We start from the raw sequence: 19,058 nt of genomic DNA on the forward strand, positions 1-19,058 counted from the left end.
TAAGATAGAGTAAATATAGCTGACAGTTTCAGATCTATTAATAAATATATACGAAAAATTTTTCAGCCTACCTTAAAAAAAAAAAAAATAAAATAAATGAACTGTCCTGAAATCAAAAATATATATTTACTTTAGATGGTCTGTACTTTTGGTAATAAATATCGTGATCTTATCTTATAGGGTGTTCCCAGTTCTACGTTAAACTTTTGCAAATATAAAATTTTTGTTTTTTTAAATGAAACACCTGCATATTTTTTTTTTTAATAGATCGAGAATTAAAAAACAAACATTTTCTGCATTTAGAGTATTTCAAGATTTTTAACGGTTTTGCAAATATTTGCGGTTTTATATTTCATATGGCATTTCCCACAGTAAACTTTTATCAAAACTTACTAAAATTTTTCTCTGTATTTACCGTTGAAAGAGCAATAAGAATGGCATATTCTAGGTGTTCCATTTAAAATAAAACAAGAAAAATTATTTCATATTTTATAAAGTTTTTTTTAATATATTTTTTGAACACGCTGTATGATATAAAATTACGATATTTATACCAAGGTTTTCATTTCACAGTTCTTGTATTTTAATATTTTTTTTTTAAAGATTCTGAATTTTTTTTTATTTATTTATTAATATTCTGAAACTATCAAAACATATCTAAAAATATCTTAGTATATTAGTAGGACTATGTAAAGTGATCAGATAAAAAACCAAAAACGCAATAATATACAGGGAGTTTGTTCCGTTTAAAAAAATCATCCCTATCCACCCACACTTTCTTGAGTCACGCTGTAGAGGTTAAAATATTTTCCTGAAATACATTTTAATACATACTTTAGGTTTGCACTTAAACTAGTCATGTGTCGGTATTTGAGTAACGCGATTTTGGAGCGGTATGTTTTTGTAACGTCGTGTCGCGCTTATTGAAGAACGACGATCATAATGACAACAAAATTATAAATTATTTATAATTTGCAAATAAATTATTTATAATCGCTCTTGAAGTTAGCTCGAACCGTAGTAACCGCATAGCGACGTGTTTAGCTCCAGCCGTCGCGATTTCGTCGGTCGCCAACAATAGTAACTGGAACTGGTATGTATGTAGCGCCGCGCGATCTCGATCGGGACGTGTTCGCTCCAGCCGTCGCGCTCCTAGAGTTGTAGTTCCCTGTCGCGAACAGAAGTAACTGCTGTAACTGGGCATCGACGCTCGACCTCGGCGGCGACCTACTTCGCTCCAGCCGTCGCGCTCCTAGAGTTTTAGTTCCCTGTCGCGAACAGAAGTAACTGTTGTAACTGATTATCGACGCTCGACCTCGGCGGCGACGGACTTAGTTCCAGCAGTCGCTGGAGCGCTTTTAGGGTTTCGTTTTCGCCTGTCGCGATTTGGTCGGTTACTACTGGCGTTGGTGGTCCCGTCGCTACGTTACTTTCGAAATTGCGATTTTTGGTATGTACTAGACATGACATAAAATAGCGTTGTTAGAAAGATGAAACGTAAAATTAAATAAAATAAAAATGTTATTTGCTTTTATACATTTATATAAGTTTTATTGTTTATATCTATTTTAAGGTCTAATGATGGCTGGAATTGCCGAAACCGGTTACCAATAAAGAATTTTTTTGACAGTGGTTTGAACTTTGTTCTTGATTAAATATATTATGTTGCAATACACATAAATATGAACCGTTCATGGCGTGCCATGAACCTAGATACCATTCGTGAGTGCCATAACCATTCGTGAATGGTTGTAACAGCTGGTACAATTATAAGAACCAGACAACATTGGTTGAGAGTAGGTAACTAATGCCAGAAATATTGCATAAGCGAGGACCGCGACACTGTGGAAGTCGGAACCTCGATTACAAAATAGCGGTATTTTGTCGCGGTATTTTTCTGGAACGGTCGCTACTGTAATGCGACTCATGTGGAACCGGTATTCCCATAACTAACTTAAACAAAATTCTGCTTTTATCTATGAGCTACAGTTGCTCGACGCACTATTGCCTAACCCTTTATAATGTTCTGCGTGAATAACCCTGTAGATTCGCAATATCCAAAATAAAATATATATTTACTTAAACTAAAAAATGCGTAATATTCTGAAAATAATATCATAGAAACAATAATTCTCTCTAAAATATTTCTTGTTGCGAAAAATTACTTCTAAGATCTGTTTTTATTTCAACATTAATAATAATAAAAAAAGTTAAAAATAGTGTCCTAAGTCCTGCAATATGTTTCGGGGTAATTTTATTTATGAGCTAATCATAATAATGTACGAAACTGGGGCTTTTTCTTGTGCTAGCACTTAACTTACTTAAGAAAAATTAATTTATTTCCTTTTTGTTTTTCCTTCTGCAGTTGTACAACAGATATATTCTTCTTTCGAAATTAAATTTGAAGTATTTTTTAAAACTGTGTTTTGTTGTGTTGGAAAGCTTTCCATATGAAAGTACTTACAGTTTGTTCGAAGTTTATTTTCGAAACAAGCTTGTGCTTGGTAGTTTTGATTTTTTAGTTGTACACATTTTTTTTAATATATATGTAATTACAACAATGGATAAATTAAAATTTGAGTTGTCTATTTGTTTAAAAACGGTGTGGCCAGGGTGGTGGGTCAAATTCGACGCTTTTAAATGGAAACACTTTTCTATAGGAGATAGACGGAAACTAATATCGGTATCTGAGCTCAATTTTTGTCAAAACATGATGGTGAAAAACCGCATATCGATATCTGTTACTGCTTGGAGTTACGGGTGTTTTTCAAGAATATGCATTTTAACAAAGTCTGTAACTTTTTTGCTATGGAAAATTTATTTTTATGAAAACATTTCCAAAGCACCTTTTTACGTAGAATTTAATGGTTTAAGTATAATTTTTTTTAAATTAATAATTTAAGAATTATCAACAGAAAATTTGATTTTTTATATGGGACACCCTGTATATTTATATTAAGTACGTAAGTATTAAGTAAGTAAGTTAATTTTAAGTACATAAGTATATAGAATTTTATAATTTTATCTTTATTTTCTTAATTTATCTCTATTTTATTTTTTATATATTATAAATTAATATCGTCTGTCGCAAGCAACAGATTAAGTATTATTATGCCATTTTTAATCAAAGTCAAGACCAAAAATTAACGACAAAGACAAAATTTCACCTAATTCAATTAATAAAAAATCCAATATATCGCAGACTTCCTCTGCGCGTTGTATGTGTTTGGAAATTTTTATATTTATGCTTGAAAAAAAATCTTATATTCATTTCTCATGGTTTGTTTAATATTTTCATATTTTTTATTGCTTTTATGTCATAAAAGATTATCAGTCATCCAAAATAAAGGAATTATCCATATTTCACCAGACTTCAGCCAAATCTCCTCGGATTTTATTTGTCATAAAACCATTTGTGACAGAACTGCAAGAAAAGGAGAAAATATAAGAATAATACTTACAGAAAATCTCTGAAGAGTGACTTAAGGCTAGACGCATTTATTTCATATCTTTTTTTCAAAAAATAAAAAATAAACCAAAAAAATATTATAGAACTGTATAAGATTAATAGTTATACATTATTGGTTTCTCCTTTTCTGAACTTTTTCTTCACAGAATTTCAACCCAGTTAACGTATGATGCAGTATAATGAATGCAAATTCTGTGGGGAAAATTGGGGAAAAACCAGATGACTTAGTGTGCCGAGACGATAACCATTCGTGCCATGAACTTTGGTACGACTTATATTGAAGATGGAGAATTACCCTCTATAAAACCGTCCAGATACTGGCTTTTGTCAGCCCTGGGACTGTAGGATGAGTTATAACTCAAGAAAGAGGACACAATAGATCTAAGGTCGCAGTGATTAACCCCCTCCCACTCATTCTAAATTCTAAAATTCTGACACCAGAGAGAAGCACCTTTGAATCAAGAATCTTTTTGACATCAGCATCTTTTTAAGATGCAAAATAAAGTGTGACTTTATCAAAACTCATGAAAATTAACTATGACTTCTTGAGTATTAGAAACTTTATTTAATTATTTAAAGGAATAAATTAAATATAAAAATTGACTCAAAATTTATTACATCTGGGCCTAAAAATATGAAATATTAATTTATGATAGACTAGTACTTTGTTTTATACGGAAGAAGTCGCGGGGAAAATTAAACTCATAAAAGTAGTTATTTTTATTTTAAACCTGTCTAGTGAAATATCTCCAAAACTTTCTCCTATATCTTTTAGTATCTTAAAAATCTGGAGGAATAAATCAGGGCTATTAAAGGTAAAATAAATCCAGGATTTTCTGACCATCAAACTTTAAAGTGGTTCATTACCATATTTTCATGTGTATCGGTAAAAGGGGAGCAGGAATCGTACCAATGCCGATAGAAAAAACAACAGAAAAGCACAAAGCATCCGCTATTTCGTTTCTGGTGATTTACGACGCGATCGCTCTCTAGATACAAACGATTTTGATTCATAGTTTTTTTTTAAATCCCCCGAAATAATCTTCAATAGCAATTTCAATTGGATTTTTTAAATATATGGTATTCTGAACTATAGAGGACCAATTTTACCAGCAGATGTAATCAATTATAAGATTTTTTATAAAAAATGTAAGCTACTGTCCTAACATATTTGAATTATTAACAAATCTTTCTTAATCAGTAAAAATCGTTGATTTTTGTTTTACAAAAGTTTATAGAATGATTCAATAGATTTAAGTAGGTATATGGATGAACCAAAATAAAACAACACGTTAACTGCTAGACATTACAATGATATCCACTGGAAGAGTACTGCCTCTTTTGGAATCTTACATTTCAAAAAGAATCTCGACAAAACAGGCACTTCCTTTTCATAATTTCACTGTATATGATTTACCGCTCCTTATCTCTGTTAACTGCATATTTGAACCTCTAAAAAGAAGTCTTATGGTGTATTTTTCCTTTATTTTGCGACCATAGGCTTCCAAAACTGGAGAAAATAGCCGAAAAAGATAAGAAAAGCGGTAGACGAGCTAAGAAATAATTCTGACTAACGGCTTCCTTTCCTAATCTGAATATCGTATAGAAAATCCGACAAAAGACGTGAAAATACATTTTTATAGAAATTCGACACACTTAGGTCACTTGTGTACGCCAATTTTTGAAGAAAAGCTTCCTCCTTATAGCAAGAAAAGTGTCATTTACGAATTTATTTGCTTTATGTGAACAGTATTGGTCATAGAACATTTTTTTTCTAAAATTCTATTAGGTCTAGAATCAACCCATAAAATTACTAATTTTCACATTAATTTACTTTCATTTTCTTTATACAGTAACATAAAAATCACCAGTTATTAATATAAAATTGCTAAAATTTAAAAAAAAAATCGACAAATTTTTTCATAATTCTACTGTATACGATTTCCCGTTCATTATCTCTGTTAACTGCATATTTAAACATTTACAAAAATTTTTTATGAGACATTTTTCATTATTTTTCTAACCTCAGGCTTCCAACACTGGCGGAAACAGCCTAAAAAGATAAGAATAGCGATAGACGAGCTAAGAAATAATTCGCTAACGGCTTCCTTTTCTGATCTAAATATCGTATAGGAAACCCGTCGCGTCGTATCTTTAAAAAAAAATTATTTTCATCGAAATTCAAATACCAGGTCACTTATGTACGTCAATTTTTGATAGAAAACTTCCTTTTAACAAGAAAGGTGTTATTTAAGGGTTTATTTGCTTTATGCGCATGATATTGGCCATGGAACATTTTATTTCATAACTTTTAGAATCAATTTTTTTCGGATTAATTTAGTTTCTACATTTTCTTTTCAGTTTCATAAAAAATCACCATTATATTTATAAAAATATGTAATAAATATATCTGTCTCTTTAGCGGAAATGTTCCCAAGGCTTTCAGCTATATCTTTTAGTACCTTAAAAACCTAAAGAAATAAATCAGGACTATTAAAGGTAAAAGAAATCCAGGATTTTTTCCTGACCATCAAATCCGAAGTGGTTCATTACCATATTTTCGTATGTATCGGTAAAAGAGCAGTAGAAATCGAACCAATGCCTATAGAAAAAACAACAGAAAAGCAAAAAGCATCCGCTATTTCGTTTCTGGTGATTTACGACGCGATCGCGCTTTAGATACAAAACGATTTTGATTCATAGATTTTTTAAAATCCTCCGAAATAATCTTCAATAGCAACTTCAATTGGATTTTTTAAATAGATAGTATTTTAAACTATAGAGGGCCAATTTTACCAGCAGATGTGATCAATTACATTTTTTTTATCAAAAAATGTAAGCGACCGGAATATAAAGAGATACGGAATTTAGAATATTACCTGTGTATCTACTGTCCTTACATATTTAAATTATTATCAAATCTTTCTTCATTAGCAAAAATCGTTGTTTTTTGTTTTACAAAAGTTTATAGAAGGATGCAATAGATTTAAGTAGGTATATGGATGAATCAAAATAAAACAACAAATTAACTGCTAGACATTAGAGTACTGCTCTTTAAGAATCTTACGACATTTCAAAAAGAATCTCGGCAAAACAAACATTTTCTTTTCATAATTCCACTGTATATGATTTACCGCTCCTTATCTCTGTTAACTGCATATTTAAACCTCTAAAAAGAAGCTTTATGGGGTATTTTCCCCTTATTTTGCAACCTTAGGCTTCCAAAACTGGAGAAAATAGCCGAAAAAGATAAGAAAAGCGGTAGGCGAGCTAAGAAATAATTCTCGCTAACGGCTTCCTTTCCTAATCTAAATATCGTATAGAAAATCCGACAAAAGACGTGAAAATACATTCTTATAGAAATTCGGCATCCTTAGGTCACTTGTGAACGTCAATTTTTGATGAAACACTTCCCCTTAACAAGAAAGGTGTTATTTGCTTTATGTGCACGATATTGGTATGGAACATTTTTTTTCTAAAATGCTATTAGGTTTCGAACCAAATGATACGTATTTCTCAGTTACAGATCAATTTACTGCCAACATTTTCTTTCTACAATTTTTTTTTCAAAAATTGAAAAAGAAATTTGAAAAAAAAAATCTGAAATGTGTGCGGAAGAACCTACTGGCTTTTTTATGCCGAAATTTTTATTTTCTATGTATATTCATTACATAATTAAAAAAAAAAAAAATGCAAATATTTTCAGAGCTGGTGATCTGGATAAAGAACATCTTCCTTTGCCAGTTTTTCTTTAAATAAGTCCAAAATAACCGAGTTTTAAGTTGAAATTCGAAAATAATATTTTTGCTTAAATTTTGAGAACCATTGATCTTTCTGGGTTTCCTTTCTTGTAAATTTAATCTACTACCTTCTATATTGCCATATTATCAAGAAATTATGGTTTTTAATAAAAAATTCAATACATTCCCAATTTCGAAAAAAATCGAGAAAAAGACCTCATAATTATGTTTCTGGAGTCGAAATTAATTACCCGTAAAATTATTTGCACTTATTAAAGACTTACCCTCTATAGACTGAAGCTAATCTATGGATGAATCTAAAACAAAGAAATATCAACTGGTAGACATTGAGAACATTGTAATAATCTCCACTAAAAGTGTAATACACTATTGAAGACTTCTCTCAAAATTTTAAAAAGAATCTCGATTAAAATGACACACGGTTTTCATAATTCCACTGCATATGATTTACCGCTCCTTATCTCTGCTAACTGTATATTTCAACCTCTACAAGGGGTATTTTTTCCTTATTTTTCCCTAACCTCAAGCTTCCAAAACTGGTGAAAACAGCTGAAAAAGATAAGAAAAGCGGTACACGAGTTAAGAAATAATTCTCACTAATGTCTTCCTTTCGTAAAAATCTAAATATCGTACAGAAACCTCGACAAAATAACGTGAAAAATGCATTTCTTGAAATTGAAACCCTTAGGCTCTGTGTATCTACGTCAATTTTTGATGAAAACTTTCTTTAGACAAGAAAAGTGTTGGAGTGTTTACAAAAATTAATTTATATGTTTTATAAACAAAAATATATATTCTAAGACCAACGCCCTCATGTTGTCTTTAGTTAATATTTAATGATGTTAAAGTTTAGAGCACGAAAGCTATGAATGCAGTAAGTTAATAATTAATAACTATACAAAAACTGCTATGTAAGATGATCGGCCCGTTACAGTTGTGGCCTAAATGTGTTCTTTGTTAGTGATATACTACGTATTTTAAACAGTTAAGCCGGTCCCAGACACTACCCAAGTAGCATCTATCTGACTTCGAACTAAATCTGACCTGAAGCGACGTCAGACTTTGTGCAAATTTAGGTCAGGTGCTGGTGATACGACCGGTGACGTCGCTTTCCTATTAAAAGCGACGTCGTTGGATCCTAGTCGGTAAATCCAACGATCTGTCGACGCACAAAATAACAACGTACCTTTTTATACTTCCTCTAACGTCGTTCCCACGTTGGCTCGCACAACGTACATATACTTGAACTAGCCCGACGTCTACCTGTTGTCCGAATATAGGATACGTCTCACTGATAATCCCTAAAGTAACGTCCAATTATATTTTGTTGTATTTTATGTTCATATTTATAACCTAATTTACGTATTTCTATTTACATCCGTAAATACAACCCATTAGGTAGCATTTGCGACCTAATAAACATCATAAACATAACCTAATAAAAGTTTTAGTAACAAACTTAATTTTTTTATTATGCCTAAAAAACACTACAAAGGTACTTAGACATTCATCTACATTTCACAGAAAGAGATCGAAGCTTGCAAAATAATAATAGTAGTAGTAGTCTTGCCTCCACCCATAAATGCTTTTTTATCCGGAAGAGATGCTGCATTACACTGGTGCATCTTAATTTCATTTTTTAGCTTAGGAAACCAGTAGACCCCATCCTCCTCCAACATGTGAGGTTAGACTTGCGCTGTCCATTTTTAAAGAGAAACAAAAACTAAAAATATAGTTGCACAAATCCACAAATCAATGATACGCAAAGTGAGGTTACGTGGCGTACGTTGGAATTATATACGTCATAATACGATTGCCGGTCGTCCGGTTTGATGACTTCGGTCGTGTGAGACGACTAATGTTGGAGACCTGGTCGGAATTGGTATATTAGTAGTTCATATTGCCGGAATAAAAATTCGCCATTCTTAACAAGTATCCGATTGTCAGCCATTTTAAAAATCGTTTTTGTTTTTAAAATTTTATATTCACATTTCGATTTCTAGAATAATATTGATAAGGTTGGGTTTGGGGGAACCACAGTACAGTTTTATGATTAAACCAGCTAAAAAATTAAAAATATTTTATGAGTTACTTCTTTTATAGATATTTATTTCATAATCTACCTAATTTGAAGGCGCTCGTTGTTTTCCGAAGTATTTTAATCAGATATATCAAAAAAAAGTGACTTCGTTGACAAACTGATGTCTGGATTAATGATTTAGAATTATTATAATATAAAATTAGATAGGCCATTTGTAATTAGGTAGTTTGGTTAGGTTTTTACGTATTCTTGGTAGCGAATATGAAACCAAACGTAACGTAAGTGCTTAGCGACGCATTATAAGTGACTAAAATCCAACGTGATATGACGTTGGTAATTGCTAGAATTACATTCCTTATTAGGTCAGATACCGACGTCGAGGCGACCCGAATCTGTATTCCCCATTTAGGTGCAAATAAGGGTCGTCAGGCGGTCGAACTGACGTTGGTACCCGACGTCGGGTTTATTGAACGCGACGTATACCCAACGTTAGATAACATCCAAATGCTACTTGGGTACGTGCATTTGGCGAATGTGCGAACATTCCAATTATGTACTGCGGTTTCGGCCACCTTCCCACACGCTACGTTATTTGTAAAAATGCGTCCAATGACAAATATTTCCCGTAGTAGAGCAACGTGTAGGGGAGCGCGCCGCTAAAAGAAAAAAAAACACGTAAACAAATAGCCGTAGCGTCTGGGACTAATTCCGAAGTTGACTATACCGCACTACGAGCTCCTTTGATGCGTGCTAGTTTACCGACAGCCGTCGGAAAAATGACGAAGTACGAATCTTCGTCGAAGTACCACACGCTACGCGAATAAGCTCGAATACCGAATATTCGCCAAATGCACGTAGTGTCTGGGACCGGCTTTAGAGTTAAGTTGCAAAGATATTTTCCGAGTGCGTGTTTTTAGAAAATGAATAAACAATTCTTTAATAAAATCGACCGTGTATTAATTTTCCATAACTCCAACAAAAGTGCTATTTATGGGTCTATTTGCTTTACGTGAACTATTTATTTTTTATATACAAATTTTTAGGCATCGTTAGAAAAAATTCTTTACGAATAATTTAATAATATTCGGTCTAGAACCAACCGATACAGATTTCTCTTAGTCTTAGACTAATTTACTTCCAAACCACTTTTATTTTCTTTCTACAGTTGTTTAAAATTACCAGTATACATATCTAAATTTACTAGTAGTAAAATAGTTAAATTTATTATTTACTGTCTTCAAAATATCTGACAAAAACTACATTTATTTTCATAACTTCACAGTCCATGATACACAGTTCCTTATAGCTGTTAGCTGCATATTGAAACATCTACAAAAAAGCAAGCTTTATGGAACATTTTTGATTTTGTAATTTAAGGCTTCCAAGAAACTGAAAAAAAAACGGCCAAAAAAAGACAAAAATATAATAGCGAAGAACAAATTAAGTATATAATAATATAACATTATATTTTTGCTAACTTATCTTTCTAATCTTAATATCGGATTCGCAGGGTGTGCGGAAAACCCTACAAGAAGACGTGAAAATGCATTGTTATGACATTCGACAACGCTATGTCACTTATAATATATTATATAAATATATAATATCACTTATAATATAAAATATGACAATTTTTCATAAAAAAAACTTTCTTTGTGAAAGAAAAGTGTCATTTAAAAGCTAATTTTCTTTATACGGTGATGTAACATATCTTACTTCATTCTTTCCTACAAATTTCTATTAATAAGTGACAAAATCTTAAAAAATATATTTTTTAAAAAAATTATTGCTAAAATACTACAGGGCTAAACATTATTAAGTAAGTAATCTCAAAAGAACCAGTGAATGAGCTAAGGACGATACAGCGCCTAGACAGCAATTTCACAGAGTCCAGGAAAGAAACGCTAGAGATTTTGGTCCAAAAACACTTCCCAGGCTGCCTGATACTAGGTGATGAAGAGCTACCCCCCCCGATACTCATGCGTCGTAAAAATCGGCCCAAAAAAGAGGATTGGGAGATAGCGAAGAAAGTAATCACCTATAGGGAGACTAAAGGGGCGATCGAAAGTTTCGACCCATTCAAATCTCCAGGACGGGGTGTTTCCGGCCTTATTGCAGAAGACTGAGAACATTATCGTCCCTCGCTTATTAAGAATTTTTAGGGCAAGTCTGGCATGGTCACACCTGCCAGCTGACTGGACGAGAGCAAAGGTGGTGTACATACCGAAAATGAGGAAACAAAACCTACAACCTGGCTCATATCGACCAATAAGCCTTACATCATTTCTGCTGAAAACTCTGGAGAAGATATTGGATGGACATATTAGGGGGAGGATTCTTACGTCTAATCCCCTGAATATCCGATAATATGCGTATCAACAGGAAAAATCAACAGAACTGGCCCTCAACAATTTGGTAGGGGAAATTAAGAGTACCTTTGATCGCAAAGAAATTGCGGTAGGGATATTCTTAGATATTGAAGGAGCATTCAACAATGTCACCCCTCAATCGCTCCTAGGCGCTGTGAAAGCACGAGGAGTCGAAGCAACCATAACTGAATGGATTGAGTAAATGCTCAAAAATCGAGTAGTAACGACCTCGCTCAGTGGTGAGTCCGTTAGGTTTGTTCCGGGCAGGGGATGCCCGCAAGGAGGAGTTCTCTCTTCTCTTCTGTGGACCCTGTTAGCGGACGACCTGATGGCAATCATCAATGCATACGAGGTTGAAGCACAAGCATATGCAGACGACCTGGTAATCCTAGTAAAAGGACACAAAGAGGAGGACATCTCCTCAAAAATACAGGAAGTCCTAGAGGCAATTCACGGCTGGTGCACACTGGAACAATTAAGTGTAAACCCACAGAAAACCGTGATCATACCATTCACCAGAAGAAGGAAAACAGACAAACTGAAACCGCCCATTCTTCTTGGTGAGACAATTTCGTTTGCGGAGGAAGATAAGTATCTAGGATTAAACCTGGACAAAAACTTAGCTGGACCTTCATCTGAAAAAACATCAAAAAAGGTTAGTTATGCTCTATGGGCATGCTGCCGAATTTGTGGTAGAAACTGGGGATTAAACCCCCAAAATATGTACTGGCTATACGTGACGGCCATCAGACCTATTATCACGTATGGTGCAGTTGCCTGCAGTGGCAGAAAGCCAACCAAAATGAATGGTAAAGAATAAATTGTCGAAACTACAACGACAAGCATGCTTAGCGGTGACTGGTGCCTTCCATTTCACGCCGTCAAAAGCTATGGAAACCCTACTCGACCTAACTCCTCTCCAAATCCTTTTGGGAAGAGAGGCGAGATGGGCTACATATAGGTTTCTAAATATAGCACGAGGAAGCCAAGGAACAATTATGTTCATACAAAACCGGCTAGTAGAAGAACTACAGTCAGATGAGATTCTAGGAATGATCTCGGATCTTACACCACCAGTTCAACTCTTGACGCGCACCTACAACGTCCTGTTTCCGAATAGGGACGAGTGGGATAAGCCAGGAAACGGTTTACTACATGCATGGGAAATGTGTTGGCACACGGACGGATCCAAAACCGAAAAAGGATCTGGCGCAAGAATTTACTGCAGCAGTCCAAAGACCGAGATCTACTACAGTCTTGGAAAACACACCACGATCTTCCAAGCTGAGCTATATGCTATTGAAACCTGTGTGCATCTGTTGGTAGAACAGCAATACACCGGGAAAACAATATGCATATTTTCAAATAGTCAAGCCGCGCTGAAAGCACATGAGGCAACGAAAAGCACGTCCGGGACGATTCTTCATTGTAAGAAACCACTCAATATACTGGGAGATAAGAACAAAGTGTCGCTAATATGGATACCGGGACATGTCGGCCTAGAGAGAAATGAACGCTGATTGCCCCGCCAAAATTGGTGCAGGCTCGCCATTCGTGAGCCCAGAATCGACACTTAGCGTTCCAAAAAAACAGGCTCTGCGAATGGGTTAGACGTGCGACGTTCCGGGACTGGAATGACAGTCCCGGAATGGAACATGCCAAGAAAATCCTAGCAGGGCCATCCAAACATAGAACAGGAGAACTCCTAAAGGCCGGCAGGAATGGAACGCGTGAGATCTCACCTACAGAGGACGGGACTGGTGGAAGACGCCGAATGCCAACTAACGGGTAGAAACGTTTCAATGGTCCTTTACTTGTCTCGAAATTAGGAATATTTTGTTTTCGATGTTATATTAATATTTTATTATTCAATTTTAAGGTCCTTAAGCTTCATTCAGAACCTCGCAATTAGTGGAACAAATTAGTGGTTTCAATAATACTTCATTCTTTTTAGTTTGCGATCATTCACAATGTCTAAAAAACAGAATTCAAATTAATAGAATATCTTACCAATAGTTTTCGGTAGTCAGTAGTGTATCTATAGTGTTTCTACTAGTTGAACGTGACTAACACTAATTTTGATGTTTTGAATGCTTACATTGGAATTAAAAAAACAAACTTCTACGCTAATCGAAACCACTAATTTACTCACTAAATTCGACGTTCTGAATGAAGCTTTTATTCAGAACGAATTCTTAGTAAACATTTTTGGCAGTTTTAAAGAGCAATTAAAATATTATTTGCCGAGATAATTAAATTGCATTTCCTTTAATCTAAATGATATCTGGTTTTGGATTTATTCAAATTATCATATCTATTCAAAATATAAGGATTATTCAAAAATATCCAAATTTTATTTATAAAAAAGGGAGAAAATCCACTGTATTTTATATTAATTAGATGTGTTTTAATTAGTTGAAAATATGTTTATATAGTTTATTTCAACATTCATTTGTTATATCTATATATCATTAGCAAAATATTTAAATTTGTCTCTGAACTTAACGTTTAATTTAAATTCCCTCATTAAATGTTGTTTTCGAAGCCATCCAACGTTTATTTATCATACTCATAACTAGAAAATACAGAAAATATACCGGACAAACGTACATATAATCAAACAAAGAAAAGAAAAGATATTTACCTAATTATAAACGCAGTCTCTACTTCGGTCGATTTTTCATCTTGTTTTATACTAATGCTGTGTCAGATAAAAAAAGAAAGGAAAATTGCACAAATATACTTACATAACACAGCATGGCCAGCAGGCTCTGTTGTCCCACAGGATTTTTCGATAACAATTACATCAGGGAACAAAGAATAACACTTGAAAGTTGTACAGTTTTTTGGGGGAGTTTTGATAACTGCAGAGTGTCTGTGTTAATCGGTTTTATTCAGAAAGTTTTAACGTGCTTCGTATATTTTTAGAGCAGCTTTTTGAAACTCAGTCTCGCTGGTCGAAAGAAACAATTTATATACAGCGGGTTCAAGACATATCGAAAGACATGGGTAAACTATTCAAACATTTCCTCAATAATTTTATTTATAAAACCTAGTGGCCGAATAGGTATAGAAAACCTAAATATAGTTTTGAAAGAGCATTTAAATCTGCTTCAACTTATTTTAAAAAATACTGTGGAGGTTGCATTTGAAATAACGTTTTTTGTAAACTAAATAGTTAAAATAGATCAGCAATTTTTCATAACCCTGTATACATTTAAGCACCAAGTTTTTAGTAAAGCTTATTTCTCTATTGAAAGTCAGCACAAAATTAATTCTAAAAGTAATGTACAGGGTGTTTTTTTTTTTTAAAAGTTTTTTATTATAGCATGCATACTAGTCTCAAAACCAAAGCTTTTTAAACATGTTAAGTCCCTTTATAATAAATGCCTTGTCTTCCCAATATATACCATATAAAATATTTTCATGACTAGCCTAGAAAAATGCAGTTTGACACACGGAAAACTCGATCTGAAATTGGCGTTTTGCAAACTGTTATGTGCAAAGGCTTTAGCGCACGACGTGTGTCATTTTGCACACGACATGTGCCAATTTTGTGCCAACGCAACGCAGCCGTCAGAAAACTGTCATCATTACATCGCAAATTATTTCACAAAACCTGCAAAAACTATAGCCTGCTGCTAATTTGAAGTCGAAGAAAAATAGCGTAAAAACTGGTTCGAAAATTTCTTTGTACACTCGTTCGACTTGTGGATCTTGCTTGCGGCGCGAGCCAACAAACTGTCGAAATCGCATGCAAAACGTCGTTTTCGAAAATCGTTGTTTAATATACTATTGTTTCAACCTTTGAATAAGAAGACTAAGGAAGGAGCATAATGCTATCCATGTATTCATGCATGGTGGGCGGAAAAGCGCCATACCCTCTCTAGGGCGGGGATTCTGACAGTTCTGTTTGAATGATCTACTAATAAGATTTGAATTTGACGAAATTTTGTGTGGATTTGTCATGAGCTTATTTTATGTTATTTATTATTTATTCTACTACTGATAGTTGTATAAAGGTAGTAAATCTAGATAGAAATTGTGGTAGAACTTAAATTAACCGTGACACTATCATGATTTATCGAAAAAGATTCTAAATAGTTGGTTGTGTAACGTGCGGTAGATCTCGGCAAAATTCGAGTGAAATAATGGAACAACTTTTCGCTAGTAAGTGACTATATAATATACATACGTGTAGTAAACCGATCATTTAATAAATTGACTTAAATTAACTAAATTATATATTTTCTTGCATTTTAGCTTTCTTTTATTTATTACTTGTCAAAGATTAGGTGTCAAAGAATTAGATACGACAATTTGACTTACCTGCTCAGTAGCGTATCGGATGTTTGTGTTATAAAATACTTATTGTAACCTATCTATTTTCATTAGAATTATATATTTTTATAACAATTTTAATAACTACCAACATTTATTCACAACGTAAAATAAAACAACAAATTATTGAGTCTACCCCATGTCAATTCTACCATGAAGTTTTACATTTTAAATAAAATTAGAACGACACTGATAAACCGGAATTTAAGTCGGCCATATTTGAGGCCCATCGCGGAGTACCTAAGATTTTTGATATGCTCCTTCATTATCTTCTTATTCAAAGGTTTCAACCGTTTTTGTAGTATTAACCGAGGCGAACGAGGTGCGCCAACCTGTATATTTCTTTATAAATTTTAATTTGTCGTAAAGTCGGTAGGCCATTAACTATAATATGGCCCAGAGATTAACTTACAGATGTGGCACCTATTTCATCTTGCTAATAGAAGCCGCCGTAACATTGGACCTTTATTACACTCATGGCATTGTCAGATCTCTGTTTTTTTTTCTCGAATGCATTGTTGTTTTGAAAAAATGTATTCCCAATTGCAATACCTAATACTTAATCTGTGGCACGGCTTTTGTAGCGATTCATCATACGAATGCATCCTTGTTTTATTTAGTTTCTCCGTCTTACTGATAAATCTGAGTTAATTTTCAGTTTTGTGTAAAAACTGGCTAGGTATTACAAATGAAGAAAGAAATTAAAGATAAAGGATTATACTATAGTCCGTCTAGAAAGTATTCGAAAAAAGAAAGCAAATTACAATTATCGATATATATTTTTAGGACTTCAGTTAAAAAAGTATAAATAAATTATTAATTTTATTTACTTATACAAACTAAACGTTCAGGTACACCCGAAACTAGGTCCACACCAAAATGTTCAGTGGCGAGGTAGGTAGTCCAGGCCTGTAAAACTGAGCGAATCAAATCTTGTTTATTTCTGTTGGAGCTTGTTCCACTTAAATCAATTAGTCCCCATAATGTTTCCAATGGGACTAAGGTCTGCTGAAGCTGCTGGCTATGGAATTGTTGCCAAATGGTGTTCTTGCATCCAAGCTTGAGTATAGGCAGACGTATGGCATTTTGCATTATCCTGCTGAAAACACCACCCCTCTGGATATAAAACATGAGCCGTTTCAAGAAGAAAACCATTTAAAATATCACAATATTTTGCACTATTGACAGTTCCATCAACTATACACAGAGGTGTAGCACCACGCTGAGATAGACGTTAATAAAAATCAACGTCTATCTCAAAACAAAAATGTAGCCTTGTCTTTTCAGTGACGTGCGGACCGGTTTCTGGACACACTATTAATTTTTGCTGACTTCCAAACCCTGTTTTCGCAAATCTTACGCGGTCTTCCTGAACCCGGTCCATGCTTCATATCTGTACCAATTTTTATCCTCTTTATCGTCTCATATACTGCACTTTTTCCGAGTTCAGCCAATGGCACTAATTTTTTTAACGTTTCGAACAACTTTTCTATACAAATATTCCACCATTTCTCCTTTTTTTTTTGTTTGCGACATTATTTCTCAAACCTTAAGCCGGTTTACAATCAACAGTATTTGACAGATGGTGTTGCCATGCAATAGCCTACTATCGGGACAACCTATGCGATGGATTACTGTTGTCGTGTTACAGAAAAAAATACATTAAAATTAGGAAAAATATAAAATTCCGGATACTTTCTAGGCGGACTATATATCCGTATTGTAGCACATTTTTAGACAACTTCGTTATTTTTAAGATTTTGATGGTCAAACATCAACAAAATATTCCTTATGTTTGGACTAAATATTCTCGAAAATAAAGACATAACTTAAAATTTTGTTAAAATACGGAAATAGATTAAAGTTTTGTGATCAGTGATATATAATCTATATAGTTTTGTAACAAATTGCTCGCTATTTTATGGCAAATGCCGAAGTTCTGCAAACCTTAATCAAGCCTTAATGAAAGTACGTGTGTTTGGAATTTTGGGTATGGCTTTACATGACAGGATCGGGCCAAGCTTTAGGTAGATTTCTGAAATATAATATATATTTCCTTCGGCCACACACCTGCTTTATCCGACCACTGAGAGCGACCCGAACAGTACAGCGTAATCAATGACTAAAGAATCCAAGGACATATAACACCCGAGACCAAATTGTTACCATGGCTCCAAACAGTGCCGTGGCCATATATTTTTCTTAACTTAGCTGCTTGAAGGGATATTTATATTTTTGATAAATGTTTTGACTACGCCTATGGTGTAGGCGGTGGTATCAAACTAATTAATTACGAAAAAAACGCATTAAAATGTTAACAAAAGATACAAAACTAGTATCAATGTATAGCACATATATCAAGTACATATAGTATCAGAAAAATAATTACCAATTTCAATAAGAAAACGATAAAAAGGTGGAGTCAGGAGTTGCGTTTCATAAGTAAATAAACAGTCCTGGCTCCTTCTTATTGTTGCGGCCTTTACACTTGAAAGTCTGAACACATCACCATTGTAATAAAGTTAATACAAAGTTCACTACACACAACAAATTATTAAAAATCGCTAAAATTGTTGCTGTTGACGAGGTGGTGACTCATCCGTAGGCTTCAATATGATGGCCTCTAACGTAACAAATTCTGCTGCAGCCCGTATATGCGCGTTACATATCCTTGTATTCTTTAGTCATTGAGCAAATTCAGATTCATAAACGAAAATATGTTTTAGAAACTACACTTTTAAAAGTTTACCATCTTTTATTTTGCTATTTGATATAACGTTCCCAACCTTAAAGAGGCCTGTAAACTAACGTTTTTCGCGTTTTCCAGAAGAATTACGACCGGAAGTGAGAAAAAGAAATACGCTAACTTCCGTTTACACAGAAGTTCAATAGATTTCCCCGCCTGTGTGTGCTTCTGTGTGAGTCAGTTCGCAGGATAAATCATTCCGAAGGTCCATTGAGGTTCGGGAGCGAGTTACGAAATGTTCGATCACCAGAAAACGAAAAAATTGAGCTTTGAGTCTGAGAAGCGCCTGGCTGGTTCTTAATTTACCGTTAGAAATATCCAGTTTATGTCG

This window comes from Sitophilus oryzae, unplaced genomic scaffold (genome assembly GCF_002938485.1).
Source record: "Sitophilus oryzae breed Bouriz unplaced genomic scaffold, Soryzae_2.0 scaffold_1368_pilon_pilon, whole genome shotgun sequence".
Taxonomy (NCBI): domain Eukaryota; kingdom Metazoa; phylum Arthropoda; class Insecta; order Coleoptera; family Curculionidae; genus Sitophilus; species Sitophilus oryzae.